Raw genomic sequence first — 7,695 nt, 5'->3', positions numbered from 1 at the left:
TATTTATAGCACCTCTTACATGTACTACAATTGTTTGACCAAAATTATGTTTAAATTAATGCCTGAAATGTAACTTGAATCTGTAATTCTGCTTCAAGTAAAGCAGAATAGTCAGGGAAAAGATTTAAGTTGCAGCTGTTTCTGCCACTCATTTGGGTAATCACTGTACATAAATTTATACACCATGAAAAGCTTTTATTTGTGTTCATATGGTGTGAAAATTGAAAGAAAAACTCTAAATTAATTACCTTTTTAAACAAAGCAATTTAGATTTATCACATGCAGCAAGGGAATTTGTTCACATATCATAAAGCCTCTGTGAAATACAGAAATGAAATATGAGCTAGGAAAACGGGTTTATGCTCTGTAGAGACTTTAAGATGTGAAAAACAAATTAAATGCGCCTGACTTCAATCAACATACTCTTATGAGTTTGGATAAAGTCTACCTGCAGCAGCAGCCCAGTGCCCTGCAGAGACTCTGGAGGAACATGGAGCAATACTTTCATCTGGTACCACCTGAGACATTTTGATCCCCAGCTACAACTTTTAGGATACAGACTTCAGCTGTTGAGGTAGCACAATATTATTTTTCCCTTCACACCTTGCTAACAAAATGTCAGGCTAATGCCATTATAGTGCAATATGCCTTCCCACATACAATAAAGAAAACTTATTCTTTTCTGGTAGGAAGTATTGTTTTCTTCAACATGAAATGTTAGTGGTTCTGCAGAAAAGCATTGGTATTTTGATTTCTGTGAATGCTTCCATTATTTATCATTACAAATATCAAATTCCTTGCTTATATGCTTGATTATATTTGAGTATACTACCAGTGATTTATTCAAGTAGTGCTTGCCAGCATGCATCCCTCTTTTAAGTTACGCTAAGAAAAGGAAACATAATCTGATGAAATAATTTGCTGCCTGAAATTGATCTCATGAAAAGAAAATATAGTCAATGTCTTTTGCAATAAGAAAATAATGCTAGAGGTGCCCAAATACAAGGAATGTTTTTGTTTGTTTCTTTGAAACATAGCCAAGCAAAAGTGTCTGCTTCACAGAGGATATAAAATGTTCAGAAGATATCATTCAGGGAAGAGAAATATTTTAAGATCTAATTCTTCAGCACTGTTGTTTCAGCATGCTAACAAAATCAATGCTAACAAAAATCACTTCCTTTTAATCTGTTATTCTTTTGTTCCATTGAAGTAACTCAAGATCAATACCTATTGATTTGCTCCCTAATTATATTAATTTTACTTTAGAAATTAGGGAGGCCATAATGAGAATGTGAAGTTACTTGAAGACAGTACATTATAGGTAGTCTAATTTAGCAGGAGTCTGTGCATGAGATTGATTCATTAAAAGCAGCCAATTACCATACAAACAAGGGAGATAAATAAGATTTTCTCCTTTAATTTGCATTTTATATATTCCTTTGTAATTTTTAACAGCTTAAATGAATTTACAGCCTAACTATCCTTTTAAAGTATATCCATTTTATTCCTGGGGCACATAATTGCATTTGATCTTAACCTTTAACTTTTTCTTCTAGGCATAGCATTTTAGAAAAGGAGATCATTGCATCTACATATGAGATATGAGATTTCTTAATAAAGAAAAACAATGAAATGTTAATATTTCTAACACTCTAGCTATTCTTTGCACTAAACTTTTCTCCACTTACAGATACTAAAATGTTCAGTAGATAGATACAGACATGGGGGTGATTTGACCTGTCTTATTTGAAGATCTGGTTCACAGATGTAAGTGGGACACAAATAGCTATCTATATAATCAAAATCATTATTTCAATTGGATATCTACATGTTTTATCAATGCAAAAACCTGCTTGATGATATGATTTCTTTGAAGGACTTTGTTGTTTGACTAAGTTAAAAAAGGACTGGGTTTGTTCTGTTTTTGTTTCTTTTCAGGATAACTTTCTCCTGGCCATTTTAGCACTATACCCCAGGACAACCTGAAGAATTTGAAATCTACATGATTTACTTTATTCCTTGTTGTCTTGCAGCAGTGGAACTGGGAATGTCTTCACTGAAACATCACAGAAGTAATCATACTTGTGTAATTTAGTGTCTGTAAAAGAGAGAATCAGACCCAACTTATATTTAAAAGAAACTTACTGTGATGTTAGGCTATCTGAAATTCTCTGTAAAATAAAATCAAAAGTTCTTTTGCTAACTGAAAGCTACTATTTCCAAACGAAAATAAATTATGTAATCCACTTTTTAGGAAGCTGGAAAGCTAACAAAAAACCAAAACAAAACATCAAAGTAGAAAAATAACTCAGAATGTTTACTGCTTAACATCCATACATTACTGTGTATGTAATGTAGAGTGCTCATAATGTTTTTTGCCACACATAACATAATCATGCTATAGGTTCAATCCAGACAATTTCCTTCTCTATCATCCTGCTCAACATTTTTATTTTGATCTATAAGAAAATTATGTTTGATTGTATCTCTGTTCAAGAGCTTTCAAGTAATTAATTGTATTTAGGTAATGTGGAACCTAGGACAAACACATGCAAAACATAGGTCTTGGGCAAGTGGAAAAAGTCTCTTAAACAGGAAACACTGAAGCTGGTGATCAGTTTTGAATATATGCATTCCCAAATAGCTGATACTCAGTGCCAAACCCTAGCCCTCTACTGCCAAAACTCAATGCAAAATATTTTGCTAAAAGGAAAGACATTTGGTGTTTAAATAGATTTAGGAGGTTCTTTTACATCAAGCTGAGCTGTCTTTTTGGTATGGGTCCCAGTCATGGTTGTTCTCAACAAGGAAGATACTAGCTGCCATCAATATCTTTAATTGATGCCAGTGGACCATACTGAGGACCTGGACTAGATTTACAGGCTTCCTTGGATGTCCACAACACAGGCACTGGTGCTAAACTGAAACAAAAACAGCTGAAGAGATTAGGCTACCAGATCTGGTGAAACAGTACTTTGCTGCAATTTCTCTACATGGTGCAAGATCCAGAAAACAACAAAGAGGAGTTTAAAAGCAGTTTTAGCAACATCTGGTGCCTTCTTAAATCCAAGCTGCCTTTCCCTGCCAGCAATAATTATCTGCTTCATGGAAAAACACAACCAATATGAAGAATTGTTATTCATATTGCAAGCAGATTGCCAGACAGATAACACATTATGATAATGATGATGATTATAATGATGTATAAATGTTATACATACTGCATTCCTATCACTTTCCTGCACTACAGAAAATAAAGGATCCCCCTTACAGAAGCATTCAGCAAAAAATGATGGTGACATTTTCAAAAGTAATCAACATCTATTTGTCAAAGGATTTTCTACTGCTGCCCGTGACTGTAACCACTAAACACATGCTGCAGCAATGGAATTCTTCCACCGTATTTGGGTGCAATTTGAGAACAATGGGAGCTATCATCCCATCAAGTTTTTATTCTTTTTTTTTTTCCCCAGACCCAGTAAGAGGCTGAGGGTCTATCTTAGCTTGATAGGCTGCAGCAAGAATGTGAGGGTAACAGTTAAATAAGGAAACAGGGTAAATTAGCTTGTGCAAACCCTTGGGTTGTGGTGTTCAGACTGCCAGTGTCACATGGGTTAGTTAATTCAGAGCTGAGTCAGGTATTCCTGCGGAATCCAAGTCTTCACTGTAGCATTATTTCATGCTCTCTATCAGGGCTTCTCCTTATCATAGGCATTTTGTAGAAAACTCTTCTAATCCTATATGCTTATTCCTACAGCACTTACAGAGCTAGCATACTGTTCTGTAAAGTATACCATTAGTCCACTCACTCAAGTGCGTGATCAGAACACAGGCCTTTTTCAAACACTGATACATCTATGTATGTTGCCTTCTGACTAGTTCTGCCATTACAGACTAAGATGTGACCTTACTCACTTTGGAAGGAAAGAGCTGGGCCCTGCTAAGATTCCTCCGATGTACTCCCAGCAGTATCTTCTAAAAGTAAGCACAGTTCCACTAACATAACAGTGACTTGAAAGAATTTTCTGATAACTGTGTAGCTACTGAGCACTGAGGAAAGCAGGTGCAGAAAAATTACTACTCTGATTTTGTATCTTCTGTATTTACTAGTTATCTTCTGAAATGTAAATTTAGGTTGGAAAGGAGCTCCAGAGGTCATACAGCCCAACCACTGAATATACTTTATATTTTTTTCTGTAACATAGGTAAGAAATACCTACCAGCATGAAAGAAGTGGGTCAGCCCGGATGGATAAATGAGTAGGCAAGCTTTGGACCTCTGTGTTTCTTTTTCTCAGCTACCTCACGCTTAGGAAGCACTGTTTAAAAGTCAAGGAGAACAACCTTATTACAATGTCACGTGCATTTTTTTTCTGACAAAACCAAACTCTTTTCAGATAAGCTAAGTTTTATAAGGATTTGTTGATCATTTGTAACTTATGATGTCTAGTTATTTAGTTGAAGTTAATAAATCAAAATTATCTGCCAGTATTTGCTGTTTGCTTCACACAAGCTGTGTATTTAGTTGTTCTTAAAAGGATACTTCACTTAGATACAGGCATAATACAATTGGAAATGAATTAAACACTGGATTGCTGTCAATTTGAGAAGTCTAGAATACCTAGATCGTTTAACACATTTAATAAATTTATATATGGTTAGGAACAAGCAAAAGTTGAGTTCCCAAGTGGCACTTTTCAGAACTTCACCTGAAAATTGAAACGACATATTTTTTGTAACTAAAGTTTTGTTGCTATAAAGATAGCAACATTCTGAAGAGTAACAGCTATTTGATCTTCAGAATTGCACTCCAACCCTGAAAGGATCTGCTTTGAAAGCAGCTAGGGATTTGAAGTTTCAAGAGTAACTATTCCTCCCAAGCACCCACTTCTGCATTCTGTGAATTCCTTTCCACTGACCACCAGCATGTTTTCTACCCCTTTATTTACAAGTCAAGGTGTGAAAGTTAAGTTTGACGTGTTTTTCAACATAATACCTTCTCAAAACCACACTGAAACAAGGGGGGGGTAAAGTAATAAATACAAGAATGTTTGGAAGAACCACCTACAGCTGAGTGTGAACAAGCCAAGTAAATAATAGCACAATATAGGCACAGCTGAAAGCACTTAATTAGTTTGTGACAATTAGAACAGTTATTTGAGCAGCATCAGCTATTTATCTTTTCCAGTAGAACCAGCTCTTGCTCAAGCAAACACACAGTAAAAATATATAAGACCTTTTGCTTGAGATAGGAATTTAGGAATGTTCGGTGTATTCAATAGAAGTTCTTTAATGGCAGGATACTTTAACTCTGGGACATCAGACATCCCTGTGTAGTTCACTCTCTGAATGATGCACATTTTTAGTACCCAATACAGCTGCTTTCATTTACTGTTTTGGTCACTTATGTCATGCTAATGTATCAGAGATGTCTTACAGGATGAAGAACAAAGCCATCTGGGGTTTCAGTTACTAGCTAGCAGTGCAATATACATACACTGGACTGTGAGGTTCAGTCCTCAGACATTTTTTTCTTTAGATTACTCTTGAGAACTACTCATTAGGGAGGTGGGTTTGGACACCTGGTTCCCAGATACTAACAGCTTTTAAGCTCTCTCCTAATTTAATGCATGAAACTGAACAGCTAGCTACCTTTCCAATCAAGCTTTGCCTTGCCCTTTATGGTTTGCTTGCATTCCATCCTGGAGACCTGTTGAAATCTTAACCAAGGGCCCAATTCTGCTCTGTCAGCCAATGTCTTTAAGCTCCACAACTCTTTAATATAAGCAGTTTCTGAAACAAAGAAGCTTCTGAAATAAAAATCAGTCTTTCACAGGCTGACACAAGTTAAAAAGTCCACTTCTCATTTTTAATGTGCAGGTACAATGCATGTTTCTTGAATGCAGATCTATTGAGGCAATCACGCACTTTCATCTCCAGGCTAATGGTTCTGTCTCTTACATTTATCCATGAAAATAAAGAAGTCATTCAGTTTATGCAAGTTCATAACAGGCCAAATTCTGGTTCTGCATTGCCAGCCCTCCAGATATTGCTCTAAGTTAGATGTTACATTTCAAGTAGTCCATTTCTGCTCCTCTCTGCTCTGATAGTACATGATAGAGGAGCACCTCCACTTAGGCTCACCATAGCATGTGAGAAAGCACTGTTACTGGAAAATCCTCAGTTACAGAGCTTGTAGCAGTGAAAACCAGAGCAACGCAGTTTAACTGCCACTTGCTGTGCTCTCCAAGTAGCAAGATAAAAAAATGCCTAATATGAAATACCAAAACCCTTCGGGAAATAGGATCATAAACCCAGTCTAGCAACTCATAGCTCTGGAAAATAGGCTACAGATACATATACTCACTTGTTCCCCACTCTTCCAATATGAAAGCCCTCGTACTCCTGGCTGTGCTGATGCTCAGCTTTAAGTGTAGCAGGGAAGCATTCCCCAGCCATGGCCATTCTGCAGCGTGGCAGGTAAATCAGCCTGTGAGATGTGGCTTCAAAGCTGCTGAGCCTGGAAAATTTAACATAATTTGCTCTCTTCCTGCACGCATCCTTCCATAGGTAACTTGTCATGAAAAACGCAGGTGCTAACATCTTTCCACTGCCTTTCCAAGGAAAGAGACACATGCTGCACACAAGGCAGTGATGCTCATGCTTGTCCAGGGTATGCTCTGGGCTGCTAGCAAGGCTTCACAGCTCAGTCACAGAGGGCTTCCTATCCCTGTGACTCACATGTGTGACTGTATGACTATGGATAGCTGTGTCGGAGTGAAGAGCAAGTCACTGAAAAAGGAGGGCTGTTATAGATGTATACCTTCTCCATCACAGGACTTGTGCTCCACCACAAAAATAACACCAGAAAAGCCAAAGTCTCTGCTGAGGGCTGTTTGAAATAACCCAAATAACCTGCTTGGCTTTGCTGTAACACATGCTGCAGGAGTTCCTTAGTCAGCTACTGACTGAGGCAATTAGGAAATTGTTCCTTACTATTTCACAAGCTGTCAGTTAATGGCTCCCAGCTGAAGTGCAGACACTGACTATGAAGCACTAACACTGCTTCACAAAAAAAAAAAAAAAAAACCACTGAAGGAGCAAAGCTGAAGACAAGAACTCACTTGGAGATAAGCAAGAAAGCAATAAAGTTACTGTTAAGAAACAGTGGCTCCTAGTTCTGACACCTAAGACATCTGATGGGGTTTGTGTCCATCTCTGGTAGTGGTTTGCAAAGGATAGGCTGTGGGACAAGCAGCTAGTTCAGCTGGAAGCCATTAACTTACAGCAGAGAGGCAGTAAGGAGCAGTTTCCTAAACTGCTTCCCAGCAATACCTCTGTGAGCATTTCCTTTTCAAGACAGAGTCAAGCTGATAATATAAGACTAAAACTTAAATTGAACTCGCCTCATGCCAAAATCAAACAAGCAGGTTGGAAGAGCTCATATGTTTGGGAATAAGTGAGAAGTAGTTTCTGGAGCTGTTTTCTATCATCTCTCAGCTGTTTGATCCTGGCTTCCAGCTAAGACCTGGTAACTGACTGAGGATGCATGCAGTCCCTTTGAAAGCAAAATCAAACAGGTGAAGACTGAAAGCTGTGACTCCAGTGATTTAAACTTGCATCTTTAACTTTGCTCTGAAACAGAACAGAATAGTTTACTCAAAATCCAGTAATGCAAAGCTGAGAAATAATAAAA

At 37.5% G+C, this 7,695-nt stretch overlaps 2 long non-coding RNA genes across 2 annotated transcripts; one reads left to right on the top strand and one right to left on the bottom strand.

The window, feature by feature from the left end:
* On the top strand, positions 389–2,200 carry LOC110396973. The gene is made up of 2 exons (XR_002437421.1): positions 389–574; positions 1,939–2,200. It is a non-coding gene; the product is annotated as an uncharacterized LOC110396973 (long non-coding RNA).
* On the bottom strand, positions 2,019–6,724 carry LOC110396974. The gene is made up of 3 exons (XR_002437422.1): positions 6,367–6,724; positions 4,221–4,318; positions 2,019–2,098 (listed from the first exon to the last, which is right to left on the bottom strand). It is a non-coding gene; the product is annotated as an uncharacterized LOC110396974 (long non-coding RNA).

This window comes from Numida meleagris, chromosome 3, assembly GCF_002078875.1.
Source record: "Numida meleagris isolate 19003 breed g44 Domestic line chromosome 3, NumMel1.0, whole genome shotgun sequence".
In the NCBI taxonomy this organism is placed as follows: domain Eukaryota; kingdom Metazoa; phylum Chordata; class Aves; order Galliformes; family Numididae; genus Numida; species Numida meleagris.
Note: the sequence above shows the minus strand (reverse complement) of the source record. Positions and strands in the feature narration are given on the sequence as shown.